Here is a 20,739-nt window from a genome sequence, read left to right as displayed (position 1 = left end):
AAGGAATATAAATCATTCTGTTTCAGAAATACATGCATGTGTATGTTCATTGCAGTGCTGTTCACAACAGCAAAGGCATGGAATCAACCCAAATGCTCATCAATGGTAGACTGGATAAAGAAAATGTGGTATATATACACCATGGAATACCATGCAGCCATGAAAATGAATCAGATCACGTCTTTTTCAGACACGTAGATGAAGCTGGAAGCCACTATCCTCAGCAAACAACACAGGGACAGAAAAGCAAATACTACATGTTCTCACTTCTAAGTGGGAGCTGAACAACGAGACCGTGTGGACACAGGGAGGAGAACAACACATCCTGGCACCTGTTGGGGGAGGGCCGGTGGTAGGGAGAGCATCAGGAAAAACGGCTAATGCATGCTGAGTTTAATACCTAGGTGATGGGATGATAGATGCAGCAAACTACCATGGTACACATTTACCTGTGTAAGAAAACGGCCTGTCCTGCACATGTACCCCAGAACTATAAAGAAAATAAATACATAAATAGAATTTTAAAAAATTTAAAAAATTATCTTAATTGTATGTGGGTAGGTTCCTTTGATTGAAAGTGAAATGGAAATAATTAAAAATAAAACCTTACTATTCAAAATTTACAAAACTAAATAAGAGTAAAACAAATTTACATTTTGCCCCTGGATCGATATAAGACAAAAACATTGTGTGGGAAAGCTGGAGTTGAGGACAAATGAGATTCTGAGAATAAAAATCCCTGGTACATAGTCAAAGTTTCAGAGTCAACTTCAGATTTTCAAGGATTATAAAATAGATAACCTCATACAACCGTCTCCAACAGATAAAAGGAACCAGATAATATCTGTGCTCCAGGGAGAAAGAACAGAAAATTGGCTGAGTTCTGTCACTGACAAAACTTAGTGGGAAGGAGGAATCTGGAAGGTGGGAGGGTGGAGGGATCCCAGGCTTGTGGGGTGGGGAGGGGCTGTGCTTCAGCCTCCCCCCTCACTGCTCCCCCCCATCAGGGGCCCTTTGTGAGGTGAAGGCCCCAGCTCTGTGATGCAGGCCTGGGCCCCAGTCCCTAGTCTCCAAGGGACTGCCCAGAGCTCAGTTGCCTGAAAGCAGCATACCTATTCAAATGGAGAGTATTCCGTATCCTCTAAAACTTCTTCGTGAATCATGGAGAAACACCCCCAGCCCCATACCATGGGAGTTGGATATCTTCCTCACCCTGGTATTTGGCGTGGTGTTCTTTTTCCTATTACTACACCCCTACCGCTCTTACTTCCTTTGTGATCCACCCTCACCATCGCCTGGGAAGAAGAGAATGGTAAGGAGCCCTCGGGCCAGACCCACACAGCACAATTCTCTCCTTTCTTTCTATTATTAGCTCTGCTTTTCCAAATCCAATGGAGAGACTTCCGCAATGGGAAGTGTCAGGAGAGACCAGAACATGGTCCTTCCAGGGAGAGGCAGAGCAGCCAGGGGTTGGTAGGGACTGGGATTTCCATCCCAAGCTCTCAGTCCATCTGTGGGGGAGCACAGGAGGCGTCAGGGCAAAACCAAACCCCTGGACTCAGTGGCAAGGACCAGTCAGGAGATGGGGGAGGTCTCTGTGGGAGGGCGCTCATAAGCCCCTTCCTGGGGCAGGTGGCTGGGGGCCCAGCCTAGTCTGTGTGGGGTGATCTGGGGGCTGTGCTGAGCCTCCAAGGGCCTCCCACCTGGGCCTGGAGTCTCCTCTGATCTCCTGGGAAGCAGAATCCTACCTGATAGCTCAGGCGTGCCCGCGGGCCTGAGCCTGGGTGTTCGTCGAGTAGAGGAGCACCTCTACCGTTACTTACATTATATTATATATTATATATTATACATATGTATATTATAGTTTATGTATGAAACATATATAATATATATATATATTTCCTCATACAGTAAATCCCTCTCTGTGGTGGGTTTTATTGTTTGTTTGTTTTTTGAGACGGAGTCTCACTCTTGTCGCCCTGGCTGGAGTGCACTGGCGATCTGGGCTCACTGCAGCCTCTGCCTCCCAGGTTTAAGCAATTCTCCTGCCTCAGCCTCCGGAGTAGCTGAGGTTACAGGCACGTGCCACCACACCAGGCTAATTTTTGGTATTTTTAGTAGAGACAGGTTTCACTATGCTGGCGAGGCTGGTCTCAAACTTCTGATCTCAGGTGATCCACCCTTCTTGGCTTCCCCAAACGCTCAAATTACAGGTATGAGCGACCGCGCCTGGCCCCCTCTTTGTGTTTTGCTAAGAAAAGCAGTTTATCATACACTTAAACATGAGTGGGAGGAAGCACACCACTCCCTGAGCAAGACGAGAGAGCTGTGCGGTTTGTGAGCGCTGCGCGCTGCGGCTGGGCTGGGGGCAGAGAGCGAGAGCCGGTCTCAGCCCCTCACCCTTTCTTGTCTCCCAGGATCTTCTCCTCTCCCCGGATGAACTTCTGTCATCTTATCTCCCAGTGTCAACGTCAGCGGAGGAGGAGGCCCAAAGTCAGGAAGAAAAACAACAGTCTGAAAGGTAAGGCTCTGCCGGGCACACTAGAGTTCATTTGATCTCCTCTGTCCCCGGAGAGAAGCGACTCTGTCTGAGGAAGTCAATTGAAGAAGCCTGAGGTGGGGGCTCCTAGGAAGGAAATCAGAACCCCGGGTCCCTCTCAGATTCTGTGCTGGCATGAAACCATGGTGGGCCGAGGAGTGGGTGTTCCCCAGCAGGGCACAGTGTAGGGGGAGGAGGCCAATGCCTGTCTGAATCAGGAGGAGGCTGAGGGGCCTATGGACAGCTGTTCAACTCTGCTAAGGCTCATTCCTCTTTGAGACCACCCCAGTCCTTTCTCCCCACAGGGCAGCTGTGAGGACTATGGGGGTGGGGGGGTCTGTGTGTGGAAGCCCTTTGTGGACAACAAAGCCTTGCCCTCCATGCCTCGTTGTCACTGTCCAGGCCATGTGGCCTTGGACACAGACATGTGGTTTCCAGGGTCTGACTCCCCATGGTCTTCCCTAAAGAAACATCCACTCAGTCTCCTGTGAGATGCCAGGCCCCTACCTCACTGCCCTAACTGGCTCTCCTGATTTCCAGCTTCTAGAGACCACCTGACAGGCCTGAGGGGTACCCGGGACTTGTATGCACAACTGCAGCGGTGAGGCACTTCCCCTTTCCTGCATCCTTCCTACTGGGGCTGGGATTCAACCCCTGGGCCTTACGGCAGCCTGGAGCTGACCTGGGATGGGGAGACCAGGGGGACAGAGGATGGGAGTAAAATCCTGGAGCAAGGGGTAGGAGAAGAATTGGGGAGTCTGGGTGCAGCGCAGTGGAGGGGCATAGGTGGAGAATTGGGGGGTCAGGATGTGGGGTGGTGGAAGGGCATAGGTGGAGAATTGGGGAGTCAGGGTGTGGGGCAGTGGAGGGGCACAGGAGGAGAATTGGGGAGTCAGGATGTGGGGCAGTGGAAGGGCATAGGAGAATTGGGGAGTCTGGGTGTCGGGCAGTAGAGGGGCATAGGACGAGAATTGGGCAGTCAGGGTGTGGGGCAGTGGAGGGGCATAGGAGGAGAATTGGGGGGGTCTGGGTGTGGGGCAGTGGAGGGGCATAGGAGAATTGGGGAGTGTGGATGCAGCACAGTGGAGGAGCATAGGAGAATTGGGGAGTCTGGGTGTGGGGCGGTGGAGGGGCCGGGGCCCACGCGCCCACTCTGTCCTATGGCCCTACCTGCTCCTGGCTGCAGCTTGTGCCTCCTGTCTCCTGCAGCATCCTGGGGCCACATCCTAACAAAGGTGACTTTGGTCGGCTCTCTGGCCCAGACCCCCCAGGTGAGGAGTGCAAAAGAGCACCTGCTGGAGCCTCCCAGTCCCCTCAGGAGCCGATGGAAGATACCGTTCCCCTGCTTTCCCTGTTAGCTTCCCCGGATCCTCAAACCCAGCACCCTTGGCCTCTGGTCTCCACCCCATCACCAGGCCCAGTGGCCACCTCAGTCTCTCCTCTGAGTGCCTCCCAACCACCAGTACCTTCCCTTCCCCTGGAACACCCCTCACCCGAGCAATTTGCACTTTTCCCTAACCCACCACACACCCCTGATCCTCTGGCCTGCTCTCTGCTTCCTCTGAAAGGCTTCATTGCTCCTCCCCTGCGGGACTGCACTCTGGCGACTCCATCTCACTGTGACTCAGTGGCGCTTCCACTGGGCACCATCCATCAAAGCTCATCTCTGCATGAGGATTTGGCAACTTCTGGCCCAGCCAGCTCAGGCCTTGGCAGCTCAAGCAGTCATGTCTCTGTGTCTGCATCCTGGTACAACTCCAACTCAACAGTCCAGCAAGATCATCTTTCCTGCCACCCACCAGAAACCTCGTCCTCAGGAGACCCCACGAACAGTCAGATGGAAGCTGGTAGTCCCTTTTTGCTCAGCTCTGATGGCCAGAATGTCATGGGGATACAAGTCACAGAAAGAGCCAGGATCAACATTTTGGGAGGAAAAAGAAAAAGATGGATCATTTCCAAAACAAATGAACACAGAAAAGCACGTGAATTCTTTGGGGAATCTGGTGAAATCATTGGATGCTGAGCAGGACACCACAACCCTAAAAGCCGTCTGGAACATGGAAGACTTGAAACAGTCGTCCAGTCCTCAGAAGCTCTCAGATCCTAGAATCCTGAAGGAACATTCTCAGAAGAATCATAGCCAGCTTTTCTGTGGTCTCCCCTCTCTGGACAACGAATCCCTGGTGGCTAAGCCCCGGGTGTCTGAGAGATCTTATACTTTACAGTCTCCTCCTTTCTTGTTCAATGGCATTCCCAATGTCCGCCCAGTTCAAACAGATACTACAATGTCTCCACTGCTTTTCCAGGCCCAGTGCTTGTCCCATCTGAGGCCTGAGTCCCGACCCTTTGTTTCACCCACACCCCAATTCCAGCTCTCACCTATGGCTCAGGCGGAGGCTCAGGCCCGTCTTCAATCCTGTTTCGCAGTCCAATCTCCTGCTTTTGCATCCCTGATTAATAATTCTGGAGTAGCTTGCCCTGCGTTGCAGAATTAGGCGCAAGCTCTCACCTTACCTGAAATGCAGCGCCCTGAATGGTCTTCTAAAGAACTAGAAGGTGGGTTGGCTTTACCCTCTAGGGCCCAAAAACCTCAGGACATCTTTAATGCCTCCACTCCTAACCTTCCCCAGGACAGCTTGACAGGCTGATGCAAAAACCAGAGCCGGATGTTTACCCCTACTCACAAGAGTGAGAACCCAATGGAGCCCAACTTAAAAAAACATAAAGAAAGGCTTGAAGAACTGAAGACTCCCCAACTCACCCCAGTCAGGAAAACAGAAGAAACTCGTCAGGATGAAGGCCTCCAGCTGTTGCCGTCAAAGAAACAGCCTCCTTCAATAACCAACTGCAGAAAAACAATCAAAGAATTTTCTCAGTGTGTCTTTTCAATGAAAAAAAGCAAGCCACTACCAGTCACTGCCCACAGTTCTCATTCCTGAGAACTTTCCAGTCAGTCCTGAATTCCGGAGGCAACTGGAGAAACACATTGAAAAGAGGCTCATTCAACACCGGAGCAACCTGGGAATGACCCAAGAGTCTCCGGATCTGATGCAGCCTCAGGAGAAATTGCCAGGGACAAGTCAGGCCAGGGGCAAACTCAGACCCTTGCAGTCCTCCATGTCCACGGGCGAAAGCAGCAAGGACATACAGAAGGTGACGTTCCAGCTAGAGATGAATCCATGCACACCTCTGGGGCAAATTCTGGGGCAGACCCCACAAAATCTAGCCAGGTGCATGGAAAGCTTCCCAGGGAAGGTTCTGGGGCCAGCCTCTGAGGAGTCAGAAAGAGACTTGAAGATGCCCTTGAAGAGAGACTTGGAAAGTGATTTATTAAGACGCACAGAGAGAAATCGTACAGAAAATATCCTGAAATCCCACGTGGGCATGAAGTTGGGCCAGATCAATGAGGGCTTGATCCCCATTTATGTGCATCGATCCTGGCTTGCTGTCAACTGGGCTTTTCCCATGTCCAACACCCACATGAAGACCAACAATCTAGCACCCCTGAAAAGTGGGAGAGCCAGTGTGAACACATCCCAGGAGCTTTCCTTCTTCGATCCGTGCACTCAACAGGTGCTGGGACATCATATTGTGAGGTTTTGGGCCAAACACAAGTGGAGCCTACCCATCAAGTTCCTCAGCCCATTAAGCTCCTTAAACTGGAAAAAGGTTCACCCTTAGCCCTTACACAGCTTGCTGGTCCCTCCTCAGCCACCTATGAATCTAAGCCTAGCTCAAAAGTTGAGAAAGCCGTGCTCCTAAGAGAGTCACCACCAGTAGGTCTATGGGGCCGTCTCCAGAGCATGACTACTGTGAACATGCAGGCTCCCCAGGAGCTACGTGACCTTATGGCAGCCAGAAGGAGGAACCTGGGGTACGAGGAGCCCAAGAACCCGAAATGTCAAGGCTCATGCAAGAACCAGAGCCGGATGTTTACCCCTACTCACAAGAGTGAGAACACAACGAAGCCCAACTTAAAAAAACGTGAAGAAAGGCTTGAAGAACTGAGGACTCCCCAATGCACCCCAGTCAGGAAAACAGAAGAAACTCATCAGAATGAAGGCCTCCAGCTGTTGCCACCAAAGAAACAGCCTCCTTCAATAACCAACTGCAGAGAAAAAATCAAACAATTTTTTCAGTCGGTCTTTTCAATGAAAAAAAGCAAGCCAGCACCAGTCACTGCCAAGAGCCAGAAAATAGTGAAAAACAGATCACATGCATACAGCAGCTGTGCTGAAGCTGAGGGGCGCATGACAAAAGTTGAACAGATGCTGGAGGAAAAAATAACACTTTGCCGTGAGCATCATGCCTCAAAGGTAAATCAGCACAAACAGAAGTTCCAAGCCGCAGTCGGTGGGTTGCCCTGCAACCATGGGCAACTCTTCCACCCGGAACATAGCAGAATGCTGGGCTATGCAGCCAGCAGTCAACAAGCCACTCTCAAGAGCCAGAGTTACCCCAACAGAGAGAGTATCAGAGATCAAATCCCTTGAAATGTGTCCAGTGCAACAATGAGCAATGGGGCCAGCGACATCCCCAATTCTTGCTCCCCAAGAGGACTGTCTCCCCAGTTAGTCCCCCTTAGGGTGGACTCCAGCAACACACTCTTCCTGAATGACATGGCAGGCTGCTCCTCACAGCAACCAAGAGCATTGGAAGAGCCCAATCAACACTTTTTTTAATAGTTAAAAAAATAAAGATAGAAAAGCACATCACAATGCATATATCTCAAAATGACTCAAATCCAGAATATGTAAAAAGAATGAGAGAAAAAACTCAAATCGAGAACAAAATAGACAATCCAATTTTTAATTTTGGCAAAAGACTTGAATAGACCATCTACAAAAGATAATACCCAGCTGTCCACTTAATATGTGAAAAGTTGTCAACATTATCAATCATTAGGGAAATGCAAATTAAAACTACAATGAAATACCATTATACTCCCACCAAAAAAGCTAAAATTAAAAATAAATGATAATTCTGAATTTTGGCAAGAGCTGGGAGCTACCAGAACTCTTATGTTGCTGGTGGGAGTGTTAATTGCTTCAACCACTTGGGAAATGATTTGGCAATGTTTACTGAAGCTAAGCATATGCCTGCACATGATCCAGAAATTCCTATGGTATTTGCCCGAGAGAAATGAAAGCAAGTGACTACCAAATGACATGTTTAAAATCATCCTCAAAGCTTTATTTGTAAGAACCCAAAACTGAAAACAACTCTAATGTCCATCTATTATAGAATAAATAAACAAATAATGGTACATTCATTCAACGAAATACTATGCAGCAATAAAAAAGAAGAAATTACAGATACACGCAACCCTATGGATGGACCTCACGGTGGAAATGCGGAAGGAAAGAAGACAGACAGACATGAGTGTGTGCTGAATGGCCCCACGCATATGAAGCTCAAGGTTAGATGAAACTAACCCTGGGCATCCAAGCCTGAATAGAGGTTACCTCCGGGCAGGTTCCTGACTGGAAAAGGCTCAATGGAACTTCCTGGGCTGTTGCAATTGTTCTATGCCTTGATCTATGAGGCTTTTACATGGGTGTATACACATGTGAGAATCCATCAAGTGTATATACACACTTTGAATGTAAGCACTTTATACTAAGAAATACCCCCAATAAAATGTTTTCTTTTTAAACCCTCCCGGTGGAGGTGGAGACTGGAGTGGAGAGGGTGAGGGGAGAGTGTAACCACTTGGGAAGCTTTTGCAACGTGAAGGCGGAGAGTGAGTAAACCAGTGGGAAACAGATGCCAGGTGTGGGCAGGGCCAGCCATGCTGTGGGAGGCCAGAGGACGGGGGCAGCAGCGTGGGGAGGTGCTGGGAGGAGAAAGAGGGGCTCAACTGGAGCAGACCAGGCAGGAACCCCTTGGGGCACTGAAGCATTTCAACGCACCCAGGTGCCATCTAGAACGAGCACCCTGGGGTCCCATCCCAGTACTCAGTGAAGCTTCACACGGGGTGAGCTCCCCACCCCAGAGGAGTTCAACAAGAACAGTCACTCCCATTTGCTGAGTACTTTTGAAGTCCATGGCAAACCCTGCGCTGCCACAGACATCATGGGGAGTGCTCATCAAATCTATGAAGCAGGCCTTATTTATTTATTTATTTAAATGGAGTTGCCCAGGCTGGAGTGCAGTGGTGTGACCTCAGCTCACTGCAACCTGTGCCTCCTGGGTTCAAGCAATTCTCTGCCTCAGCCTTCCAAGCAGCTGGGAATACAGGCACATGCCATCACACCCAGCTAATTTTTTTATTTTCAGTAGAGACAGGGTTTTACTATGTTAGCCAAGCTGGTTTCAAACTCCTGACCTCAGGCAATCTGCCCACTTCGGCCTCCCAAAGTGCTGGGATTACAGACATGAGCCACTGTACCCGGCCAGGCCTTATTCTTCCTGTTTTGTAGATGAGCAAACTGAGGCTCCGAGAGCTGAGTAGTGATGCCAGGACCTCAGTCTGTTAACCCACCTTATCAATAACCATGTAACACTAGGGGTGGATGACTGCTTGTGAGGAACAACGTGGCAGGGATGCAGGATGGGTGGCGCCCACTGACCAAGATGGCGTTGGAGAATGGACTTGGGAATCTGTAACCTCTCAGGGCTGCCAGGAGTCCTGGTGCTCCTCCAGGTCTTCTGAGAATGGGCAGGTTGGCTGACTGTGGCAGTAACTCTGCGCCCGGATGTGGGACAGAGGGAGCTCCGCAAGATGTCAGGCACTGTCCTCAGCCCTCACTATCCCCACCCCTCAGTCCCTATTTTACAGATGGGGCAGCAGAAGCTCAGAGAGGCCACCTAGAGAAGGGCAAAGGCCCCAGCCTTGCAGACCCAAACCCAGTGGGTCACATTCACTCCCACACCTTCCCCTGGGCCCAGAGGGCTGTAGGGGTTTGCATCCCAGTGGAAGGGCAGGGAGGACCAATTCTGAGAGACCCAGAGTGTGAAAGAAGGAAGAGAGAAAGAAATGGAGAGGCAAAGAAATGGGGAAAAGCAGAAACCAGATAGCTCAGGGCTGGGGAGAGGAGGAGTGACAGGGAGCGCCCCAGAAAGAGTCCGGGAGTGGGCGGTGAGGTGGGAGGCAGCGGTGCGAGATGGGAGACAGAGCAGATGTTCACCAGCAGCTGTGAGCTCCCAGACAAACACCACAAACATAGACCTGCGGGGCGTGGCCCTGCCGCCGTCAGCTCCCATCTGCCCTCCTCCTCCCTTCCCATACAGCCCGCTGCCCCCATGCTCCCCAGAGGCCCAGCAAGCTGATTTTGCCCACCTTGGTCCAGGTGCCTAGGGCTGCAAAAGGGAGGAGGATCAGCAGAGGGAGGGCCAGGCTCTCCTCAGGGAGATCCCTACCCAGACTGTGTGGCTTTGGGCCTGTGTTCTCATCTGAGAACACTCATCTCTCCAAGGACCCGGCCAGCCATCAGGCTCTGAGCCACAAGGCATGTCTCCTGCACCCAGCCCCACCCCTGCAAAGATGCTCCAACCCTTTCACCCAGCCTCCTAGCTCCAGAGGGGAAGCATGACCAACCGCACCACACCAACCTGGGCCCGGTTCTTCCTCAATAATGAAAGGGGCCAAAGAATGCCTGCAGCCTCTCTGTCACCCAGGCTCCGTTCCTGCAGCCTCTGTCACCCAGGCTCTGCTCCTGCAGCCTCTCCATCACCCTGTAAGGTATATTGCTGAGTCGAAATGAGGAAACTGAGGCCAGTATAAGAAAATGAAAACCCAATTTAGTCAGCTCCTGGGCGAGGTTCCGCCGGTCCGACAGGAGGGGCCGGAGAAGTCATGCTGGGCTTCTTAGAGCATGGGGTTTTATAGGGAGTAGAGGTAGCTGATTGGTTATCGGGGAAACAAAGCAAAGATACTCCCATTGTTTATGGAGAGACAGGGTGCCCAAGGGGCGAGCCGCTATTGGTAGCTAGGTGGGGCTATTGGTGGGTGGGCTGGCTAAGGACGTCCGTGGCAAGCTGCCGTTGGGCAAGTCTTTGGCGGGATTTTTAAATTTTGGCGGGGTTGCGTGCATAGTTCAGTGCTGAGTGTAGAGCTGGAAGCAGAATGCAGAGGTGGGTGTGGGGAGCCCAAATGGAGAAGCCAGATGCTGAGTCATGCATTCGGAATGATGATGTGTTCTCAGGCGCGGAGAGGGATGGGTGTGTCCATTTGGCTCCCGGAGAGGCAACCCGCTTTACACACCCAAACTCCGTTCCTGCAGCCTCTCCGTCACCCAGGCTCCATTCTTCCAGGGAAGACCTCTTCTTGAGGTTCTGGGGAAGGGGGCTTTACAACTGACGGGAGGTGCTGATGCAGAAGTAGGGTCAGGGGAGATACCAGGGGAGACCCATCAACATCATCCTCACCTCTCCCAGCACTTGTTCAGCTCAAACCAAAAGCTCCACATTTAAGGGCTGAGTGACCGAAGGCAGGTCATTCATCGTCTGAGCTGCTCATCTCTAAGGGGCAAGTCGGGGATGAGGTTACCGTTTTGCAGAGCTGATGTGAAGATCTGCTGACACTGTAACTGTGAGAATCCTGTCCGTCCCAGTGCCCAGCCTTCCCTGGCATAAAAACATCTCCCCATGAAAGAGGAAAGGTGACTACCAGGCTAGAAGGGGGCTTGGATAGTGTTGACTCCATCCCCTCATCCACAACCGGCCACAGCAGCCCAGAGACAGCGGCTGGGAGGCAGGGCTGCAGAGTCAGGGCGAGGATGGGACAGTTAGCCCTGGTCTGTCTCCCAGGCCAGAACTCCCTGGTCTGGGAGAGGGTGGGGCACACAGCGGTCACTGACAGTCACTCCTTCCTCTTTTGCAGATGCAGCAAATGCCTGCCCTATGATGGCATCTGGAGATGCCAGGCAAGAGTAGGCACGGGAAAGTACGCCACGGGCCTCTGGAATTGCGGCTCTGTTATTGAGGACAAAACAGCAGCTTTCCTAGAGCGCAGGGCGGGGCACCAGCAGGAGTGGGAACAGCTAGGGTGGGCCCTGGGCTGGTGAGGCCGGGCGGGGGGCGAGGCAGACTGAGGGCCAGGGCTTCGAAGACCCTCTGCCCACTGTCGCCTGAGGCCCTCTCCCCAGCAGAGGCGCTGGGCTATGATGAAGCCGTCACTGCCACCTGTGATGGCACTTCTGCCAGAATCCAAGAGGGATGGAGGAACGAAAGTCATGGGAATCACAGGTCCCTAAATCAGGCTGCCCCCACAGTCAGCGGCCTCCACAGGTCTTCAGTGCCAGCCAGCTGCCCTGTGGATGCTCCTCAGGCTGAAGAGGGGGGCACTGTTTATGGCTCCTGCTTAATTAAATCAATAAACCACCAATGCAAATCTGGCGGAGGGCCAGCTTTTTACAATGCACCATGCAGAGGGGAAGCTGAATTAACAGCTGCTGCAAGAGGGCAAGAGGGGAGATGGAGAGACTGAGGAGGAAGGGGAGGAGGGCCTATCTGGGAGGGGCCTAGAAGAAGTTGAGAGTCCAGGTCCCCAGACTCCCTCTCTGGGCTACATCACAACCCATCCCTGCAGTACCTAGAAGCGTCCCATTTCCTCTTTCAGGGGCTCCTTTCCCCCTCCTGCCACCATGGCTGCAGGAAAGGCTCTGCTATCAGTCATTTACACTATAGTGAGAACTTGAAGCTAGACAAGACTGCAGAGATTCAGTGCCATGTTGGCTCAGGGCAGGCTACTGGAGCATCCTGCCAGGTCTCTGTTCCAGTGCTCTCGGGCCTGGGCAGGATGGAGCTGAGCAGGGAGCCAGATACATGGCCACAGCTCTCCTTCTGTTCTGCACTCCAGGAAGATCAGGGGAGACCTGGTTGTCAGGAAGCCCGTCCATTAAGGGAAGCTGTGTGGTCTGGGACCAGCCCCTGGCCTTCTCTGAGACTCATTTTCTCTATCTGGATCACCAGTGGCTCAGAATCTAGAAACTGTAAGTGACTTTCTAGCTCAGATACTCTGCATTGGGATCCCCTAAGGGGAGACGCACCTCCTTGATAAGCCTGGGGCCCAAATTGAGCCAGGGTCATGGTCAGCCCATGTTTGGGGCCAGAGTCACTACAGCCACTGGCAACCTGCCGGATGCGACCTGGGGTCCAGCCATGAGCCCTGAGCTCCCTCCATGTTCCCATCTGTAACATGGGAATAATGAAAGGCGTGGACACCACACATGGGAGTAAAGTGTACTAATGAATGCTCTCAGAGCCTCGGATGAAGAAAGGAGGAGGCCTCTGCAGGAGCCGGGGGAATGGGGAGGCAGCATCGACACCCCTGCTCCACCTGGACCGCCAGGCACCCCTCAGGCAGGGAAGCCGCACTTCGACCTCCAGTCTCCGGTAGAGCCTTCCCAGCACTCCCTCTGGGGCTGTGAGAAAATGCTTTCCCCTTTTGAGCCCCAGGTTCTTTCCCTCTAAATGGCTCTGAAACTCTGTGACTCAGTTTCCCCATGGAAAGTGACAACATCTCATGCTCTGTCCCTCCATCTGACTTGGGTTTACAGAGCCTGTGTGTGCTCAGCGTGATGAGGGGCACAGAGGAAGCATGAGGCAGGGTGCCTGCCTTCAGGGGGCTATGTCTCCCTTGGACAGACAGGGGGTAAAGAGATGAGAGAAATTTTGCATGCACAAAGGGTATGAACAATGGCCACATGGCCCAGATGCCTCGGCAGGGAAAGCAAACGTAAGCCACCCCAGTCTCCCTCTCCCTGATCCTGGCAGGCATCGCCAATCCATGCAACTCTTTCCGGCTGAGATTGGATGCAGCCTGTTTCAGGTGCTCCAGGCAGCTCCCAGCCTGATCACCTAAGTTAGCAAGCAAAAGGGGCTGACCTGCTCTCAGGGGTCTAAGGGTCATGCTAGGACAACCACAGGAGGCTTCCTGGAGAGAGAAGTCTTCACCTAGGCCTTGAAAGAAGAATCCAGATAAAGAGGAGAGAAGAATGTGTTCCAGGTGGCAGGGGCAGTGTGAATACCCCTGGGGGAGAAATTGGCACAGCACACCTGGGGACAGTGGGATCTGCTGCCAGAAGGGAGAGAGGGTCAAGAGAGTACAAGGCAGAGTGGGAGGTAGGTGGGTACCGAAGCCCAGAGGCCAGTTTCACTGGGGAGGTGGGTGCCTCTCCCCAATCTAGTTGATGGGACCTGCCAGCCTTCACCTTCTGCACCCATTCCCCAGGCCAGGGAGTTCCTGGAGGGGTCTGCGGGTGAGTGAGGTGGTGCTAGACATGGCTGTCCACCTCCTGGGTGACAAGGAAATTTCCAACCTTGTTAAAATGACATGTTGCTGCCTGTTCTCAGAGTTACAGGCTGGGTGCCTAAGATGCATAAACCACGTCCTCTAGCCCGGCTCCCTGGGTGATTTACAGCAGTGTCCAGCCCAGTCTAGCTGCTGGCCCAGGGGCAGCCTACAGGGAGAGGTGTCCTCATTACTCACACCAGAGAACAAACACAGAACAGCCAGCTTAGACGCCAGCCCTTGCCAGGGGCTTCTGGAGCCTTAGGGTGCAGGAGGTACACAGGCCAAGGGCAGGTGGACCATGCAGCCCCTTTCCCTTCCCAGCTGGCTTCTGAGCAGAAGTCGGGGCCCCTCTCTGTAAGGACTGCAAATTACACCCACACCTCCCATCTCTCCACTCACACTTTCCTTCAGAACCTATCTTAGCTTCGCTTCTATCACGGAGTCCACCAGGATTTACCCCTAAGAATCAACCAACTGCAAAAAGTGGCAGGAGACTTGTTTGTAATTCGGACCCAAGGCTCACATGCTGTGGGAATCTGGCAAGCCACCCATCTGCCCAGGCCTCGGTCTCGCCACCTGTCACTGAGGAGTCAGACAAGGGGGTGTGTAAAGAATGTTTCTGGCCAGGCGCGGTGGCTCACGCCTGTAATCCCAGCACTTTGGGAGGCCGAGGCGGGTGGATCACGAGGTAAAGAGATGGAGACCATGCTGGTCAACATGGTGAAACCCTGTCTCTACTAAAAATACAAAAAATTAGCTGGGCATGGTGGCGTGTGCCTGTAATTCCAGCTACTCGGGAGGCTGAGGCAGGAGAATTGCCTGAACCCAGGAGGCGGAGGTTGCGGTGAGCCAAGATCACGCCATTGCACTCCAGCCTGGGCAACAAGAGCGAAACTCTGTCTCAAAAAAAAAAAAAAAAAGAAAGGACGAGCCCCCTTTGTCCTGGGACGTAAACCGCAAGTCGTGCTGAGTGGTACAGCGCGAATACTGAGGAAGCTGGATCACAGGGCTGGGCCGCGATGCGAGCCTTGTGAGCCCTGAACCTCGGGGAACGCCGCAGCTCTGCTCCAGCGCGCCGGTTCAGGGCCGCGGGACGCGAGTCTTTTAAAAGGATGGATTTGCTTCCTGTGACTCCCTGGAAGAGACGTCTTGACCACCGCATTGCGTAGAGGCCGGCGTCGTCGCCCGCTCACCCCGCTTGCTGCCTCCCCGTACAAAGCCCTGCCCAGGTAGCTCAGGTTAGCTGGACCCCGGAGCCTCACCTACAAACACCTGGCCCGGCCTAGGCTGCGTGGGGACGGGATGTGGCTCTGGAAGCCCAGAAACCTGTTTCCAGCCCCCCACCACAAATGGAACTCACCCAGCTCCACTCGCAAGGTTAAGAGCCAAAAATTCTCGTGATTGCAGGTGAATTCATTTGACCCGTTTCAGTTAAGATGCCTTTTCAACATTTTGTTGCTTGTTTACAGGAGAATGGAGAAAGGTAGCATGAAGAACAGTTTTTATTCCTGCAGAATCGAGTGCGGGACTTGGAGGCTGAGTCCAGCCGGCCTCTCTCCACTCCCCGCCAGCCTCGTGTCCGGGAGCAGGTCACTGACCCGGTTCCTCGAGTGCGACAGGGCAGCCTCTTCCTAATAAACCACCTCCCAAAGCGTTGTCAGATCAAATTTCAGACTATGTCATTGGAAAGCACCTTGAACACTCCAAACTGCAGCACAATTATTAGGTAGCAATACTCTTTGGGCTTTTACTGGCATCTTTTCTTCCAGATAAGATTGATATGTGCCTGCTCAAACAAATTAAAGTGCTTGTCTCAGATGACACACTTGGCAGGCATGGGATGTTCACAGGCCAACCAGAGGGCTAATTTCAATACCGGGATATAAAAGTGTATCACTATAGTTACACGTTCACAAATGTTGAGAAATTATTCACTTTGATTTGTGTATTTAATGTCGTGTGTGTGTGACAGAGTCTCACTGTGTTGCCCAGGTTGGAGTGCAGTGACGCAATCTCGGCTCACTGAAACCTGACCTCACCGGTTCAAGTAATTCTCAGTGCCTCAGCCTCCAGAGTAGATGGGATTACAGGTGTGCACCACCACGTCCAGCTAATTTTTTTGTTTTTGAGACGTAGTTGCCCAGGCTGGAGTGCAATGGCGCAATCTCAGCTCACCGCAACCTCCACCTCCCGGGGTCAAGCAATTCTTCTGCCTCAGCCTCCCGAGTAGCTGGGATTACAGGCATGCGACACCACGCCCAGCTAATTTTGTATTTTTAGTAGAGTCGGGGTTTCTCCATGTTGGTCAGGCTGGTCTTGAACTCCCCACCTCAGGTTATCTGCCTGCCTCTGCCTCCCAACGTGCTGGGATTACAGGCGTTGAGCCACCATGCCTGACTCAGCTAATTTTTTTAAAATATGTTTAATAGAGATGGGGTTTTGCCATGTTGGCCAGGCTGGTCTCAAACTCCTGCCCTCAAGCAATCCGTCCACCTCAGCCTCCCAAAGTGCTAGGATTACAGGTGTGAGCCACTGTGTCCAGCCTATTTAATGTCTTATAGTGGGGTAATCTCAGAAACAAAGAGGGATGGGAAGAAGGTAGGTGTCAAGAAGTCTGCTGGTTGGAACAATTCATCTCATTGGCAAGAGCCCTGGGTTTCTCCACCTAAGCACTGTTGACTTTTGGGATGGAATAATCCTTTTGTATGGGGTCTGTTCCATGCTTTGTAGGATGTTTGACAGCATCCCTGGCCTCCACCCACTAGATGTCAGTAGCACACCCACTCCTCCAAAATTTGCAGAAAATCTCTTCAAAGTCAAATATGTTGCCCCACTTCCCTCTCCATCCCCAACCCCTGATTTAAATTTTGCCTCTAGTAATGGTCACACTGGGAGCTATGGAGAATACACAGGACTGGAACTCATGCCTGTAATCCCAACAGTTTGGGAGGCCAAAGCAGGAGAATGGCTTGAGCCCAGGAGTTCCACAAGGGCAACATAGCAATACCTCAACTCTAAAATAAATAAATAAAAATTTTTAAAATTAAAGGCTGAGCACATTGGCTCACACCTGTAATCCCAGCACTTCAGTAGGCCGAGGTGAGTGGATCACTTGAGGTCAGGATTTTGAGACCAGCCTGGCCAACATGGTGAAACCCCATCTCTACTAAAATACAAAAATTAGCAGGGCGCGGTGGCACATATCTGTAGTCCCAGCTACTCGGGAATCTGAGGCATGAGAATTGCTTGAACCCAGGAGGCAGAGGTTGCAGTAAGCCAAGATCGTGCCACTACACTGCAGCCTGGGTGACAGAGTAAAACTCCATCTTAAAAAAAAAAATTTTTCTTTCTTTTAGACTTTTGTGTTTCTGACCTACCTGGACCTGTGATTTCTCTGTGGTCTCCATCCAGAAGTGGACTTCGTGCACGAAGACCATTTCCCACCCCTATGATTACATCTCCAACCAATCAGCACCACCCATTTCCTTGCCCCATGCTCATCAAACTATCCTTGAAAAACCCTAGTCTGGGAATTTTCAGAGACATTGATTTGAGTAATAACTTCATTTCCCACGTGGCACAGCCAGCCTCATGTCAATTAAAGTCTTTCTTTTTTTGCAGTACCATGGTCTCAGTGAATTAGTTTTGTCTGTGCAGTGGGCAGGAAGAACCCATCAGGCGATTACATGTATTTCTTTATCTCTTTGATCTTTAACAGGTAGCTTGCATATTTGATGCAATGCTGGGGAAGAATCTGGTCACACAGGCCATCAGTGGCCCTGCAATTTTCTGATGAAAGGCGAGAGGGATAAGTGGAAAGTGTGATAAACTCTGAGTGAACAAAATGATATAGCTGGATTAAAAAAAACAACCAAACAAAAAACTAATATACTTTCTCAGGAACTTGTAAATCAAAACAGCAATAGTTTGCAATTTCTGAGGGAATGTAAATCAGTTATTACATTCCACACTCAGTCATTTCACTCCTAATCTGTACATATTGCCTTGTGGCCCGGCCTTGCGGCCTTGCCTTGCCTTCCCTTGTGGCCTGGCCTTGCGGCCTTGCCTTGCCTTGTGGTCTGGCCTTGCAGCCTTGCCTTGCTTTGCCTTGTGGCCTGGTCCTGCAGCCTTGCTTGCCCTGTGGTCTGGCCTTGTGGCCTTGCCTTGTGTTTCCTTTTGTCCTGGCCTTTCGGCCTTGCCTTGCCTTGTGGCCTGGCCTTGCGTCTTGCCTTTTGTCTTGACTTGCCTTTTGCCTTCTTCTGCCTTGTTGCCTTCTCCCTTGCCTTCCCTTCCATTCCCTCTATTTTTCTTTCTCTCTCTCTTTCATTCTTTCCTTTGATGGAGCCCATTGTATCACCCAGGCTGGAGTGCAGAGACACAATTCTGGCTCACTACAACCTCCATCTCTGGGGTTCAAGTGATCCTCCTGCCTCAGCCTCCTGAGTAGCTGGGATTATAGATGCCTGCCACCACGCCTGGCTAATTTTGGTATTTTTAGTAGAGACACGGTTTCACCTTGTTGACAAGGCTGGTCTCAAACTCCTGAACTCAGGTGCTCTGCCCACCTTGGCCTCCCAAAATGCTGTGATTACAGGCATGACCCACTGCACCCAGCCAGTTGACCATTTTATATGGGTCATATACAATATGAGCTGCCTGTCCTGTTCCATTGAAGTATCTGTCTGTTCTTTTGACAACACTACACTATCTCTCTCTCTCTCTCTTTTTTGAGATAGGATCTCAAAAAAACTGGGGTGAAGGAAGCAAACTACAGGTCCCAGGGCCTGTAGTTTGCTTCCTTCACCTTGTTCTCTGAACAGAAGCCTCCATTTAGCCCCATCAGAGAGGTCAAGGTGGAGGCAAGAGAGGCGAGATATCCAGCCTGGCAGGGAGGAAGGTCAGCCCTGGGGGTGCAGCAGGGCTTGTGGGGGCTGGGTAGGGTAGGCTCAGGGCAGTGCTGGGAGGGACAGGAGGCACAGGCTGTGGGTCACAGGCCCTGGATGGGCTGGGGGTGGGACGTGTGCAGAGGATCCCAGGAGGCAGAAAGGTCAAGAACCTGTGAGGCCAGGCACTGGAGAGGCTTCCATCCCTCCGATAGGTCCCCACCATCATTCTTTACAAGTAGGAGGTCCCCACGCCATTGCCCCTCTCTATCCTAACCCCCTGCCCTGCAAGCTGCAGCCTCTTCCTCCCTCCCCTGTGGCTGAAGGACCAACCAGGAATACCGTGTTTCAGTCAAACAGAACAGACACATCTTTATGGAAGGAGGGGTGCCAGAGTCTGAATGGTGCTGGGTGTAGAGGGGCTGTGTGCTCGGCTCTCAAGCCTGGGGCAGGTCATTCTGGCTTTGCCCAGATTCTATGTTGAATATTGGGCTGACCAGCATCTTCCCCAGCAAAAGGCCCTGCAGCACCAGGAAATGCTTACTTTGGGGCTGGAGATGCACTGTCTGTGGGTGAGTGGACCCCAATACTACAGTGGAACCCCAATACTGCAGTGGGACCTCAGTGCAAGGCAAGGCTGTGCCACCTGTCATAGGACATTGAGAGACATTAGCGTTGTGATAATGTCTATGTGTTTGTGTGTGTGTGTGTCTCTATGTGAGCACACCTCTGTGTGTTAGTGTATGTCTATCATGTGTGTGTTTGTGAGTGTCTGTGTGTTAGTGTCTGTATTCATGTGAATGTGTAAATATATGTCTGTGTGAGTGACTCCATGTGAATGCCTGTTTGTGAGTGTGTGTCTGTGAATGTGTCTATGTGTTAGTGTGTGTCTGTGTATGTGAATGCATGTCTGTGTGTGTCTGTGTGTATCTGTATGTCTGTTAGTGTGTATGTGAATGCACATTTGTGTGTGTACAACTGTAGTGTGTGTGTGAATGTGTGCCTGTGTGACTAGAGGGTTGGAGGGTGTGAGTGGAGCTCTGGGCAGTGGTCCCTCTGGCTGTGCAATTCAGGACATGCCTTCGATGCTGTGCTTGCATCTGTGAGCCAGTGGCTGCCTTCCTATTTCCCTGGCAAAGCCTGCAAACTCCTTCTGGTGTAGGGGTCCCCTTTTCTCCTCTACTTCACCTACACGAGTCGCCTACAACCCATAATCCTGCTCTCTGCAGATAGCGCCTTAGGCTGTGTCTGCTGAGGGAAGGGCTTGAGGGCTCGGGGCCACCTGAGTGTCTTTTTGTTGTTTGTTTTTAGGACCGAGTCCCACTTTGTTGCCGCGGCTGGAGTGCAGTGGCACAATCTCGGCTCACTGCAGCCTCCACCTCCCGGGTTCAAGCGATTCTCCTGCCTCAGCCTCCCGTGGAGATGGAATTACAGGCATGTGCCACCAAGTCCAGCTAGATTTTGTGTTTTTAGTAGAGATGGAGTTTTGCCATGTTGGCCAGGCTGGTCTCAAAGTCCTGACTGCAAATGATTCGCACCCCTCAACCTCCCAATTTGTTGAGATTACAGGCGTGAGCCACTGTGCCAGGCCCAGCCAGAGAGTCTTGTATAAGGAGATTCAGGAGGAAAACAATGAGGACATAAAGCCATGTGGTGCATGCTTTAACAAGCCAGATGTGGGCCAGGCACGGTGGCTCACACCTGTGATGCCAGCACTTTGGTAGGCTGAGGTGTGTGGATCACTTGAGGTCAGGAGTTCGAGACCAGCCTGGCCAACATGGTGAATAGCATCTCTAATAAAAAGACAAAAATCATTAGCTGGACATGGTGGTGGGTGTCTGTAATCCCAGCTACTTGGGAGGCTGAGGTGGGACAATGGTTTCTACAGGAGGCAGAGGTTGCAGTGAGCCGAGATGGAGCCATTGCACTTCAGCCTGGAAAACAACAGCAAAACTCCATCTTAAAAAATAAAATAAAATAAAAGAGCCAGATGTGGCCGGTCATGGGACTCATGCTTGTAATCCCAGTGCTCTGGGAGGCCAAGGCAGGAGGCTCCTTTGAGCCTAGGAGCTCAAGAC

At 51.7% G+C, this 20,739-nt stretch overlaps 1 protein-coding gene and 1 pseudogene across 1 annotated transcript in view; one reads left to right on the top strand and one right to left on the bottom strand.

Moving 5' to 3' along the window:
• SPTLC1 (serine palmitoyltransferase long chain base subunit 1) overlaps positions 1-10,173 on the bottom strand; it is a 108,271-nt gene extending 98,098 nt beyond the window's left edge. The window contains exon 1 of the mRNA XM_064361573.1: positions 10,094-10,173. The gene's annotated coding sequence lies outside the window, so the exon portion shown is untranslated. The remainder of the gene's footprint in view (positions 1-10,093) is intronic.
• On the top strand, positions 1,121-7,032 carry LOC105730767 (spermatogenesis-associated protein 31A3-like; annotated as a pseudogene).
• Positions 10,174-20,739: the final 10,566 nt, after the last annotated feature.

The sequence above is a fragment of the Aotus nancymaae genome, unplaced genomic scaffold, assembly GCF_030222135.1.
Source record: "Aotus nancymaae isolate 86718 unplaced genomic scaffold, 86718_ANA_hifiasm-v0.15.2.pri h1tg000041l, whole genome shotgun sequence".
NCBI classification, from domain to species: Eukaryota; Metazoa; Chordata; class Mammalia; order Primates; family Aotidae; genus Aotus; species Aotus nancymaae.
This window is presented reverse-complemented; position numbering and strand designations above follow the sequence as displayed.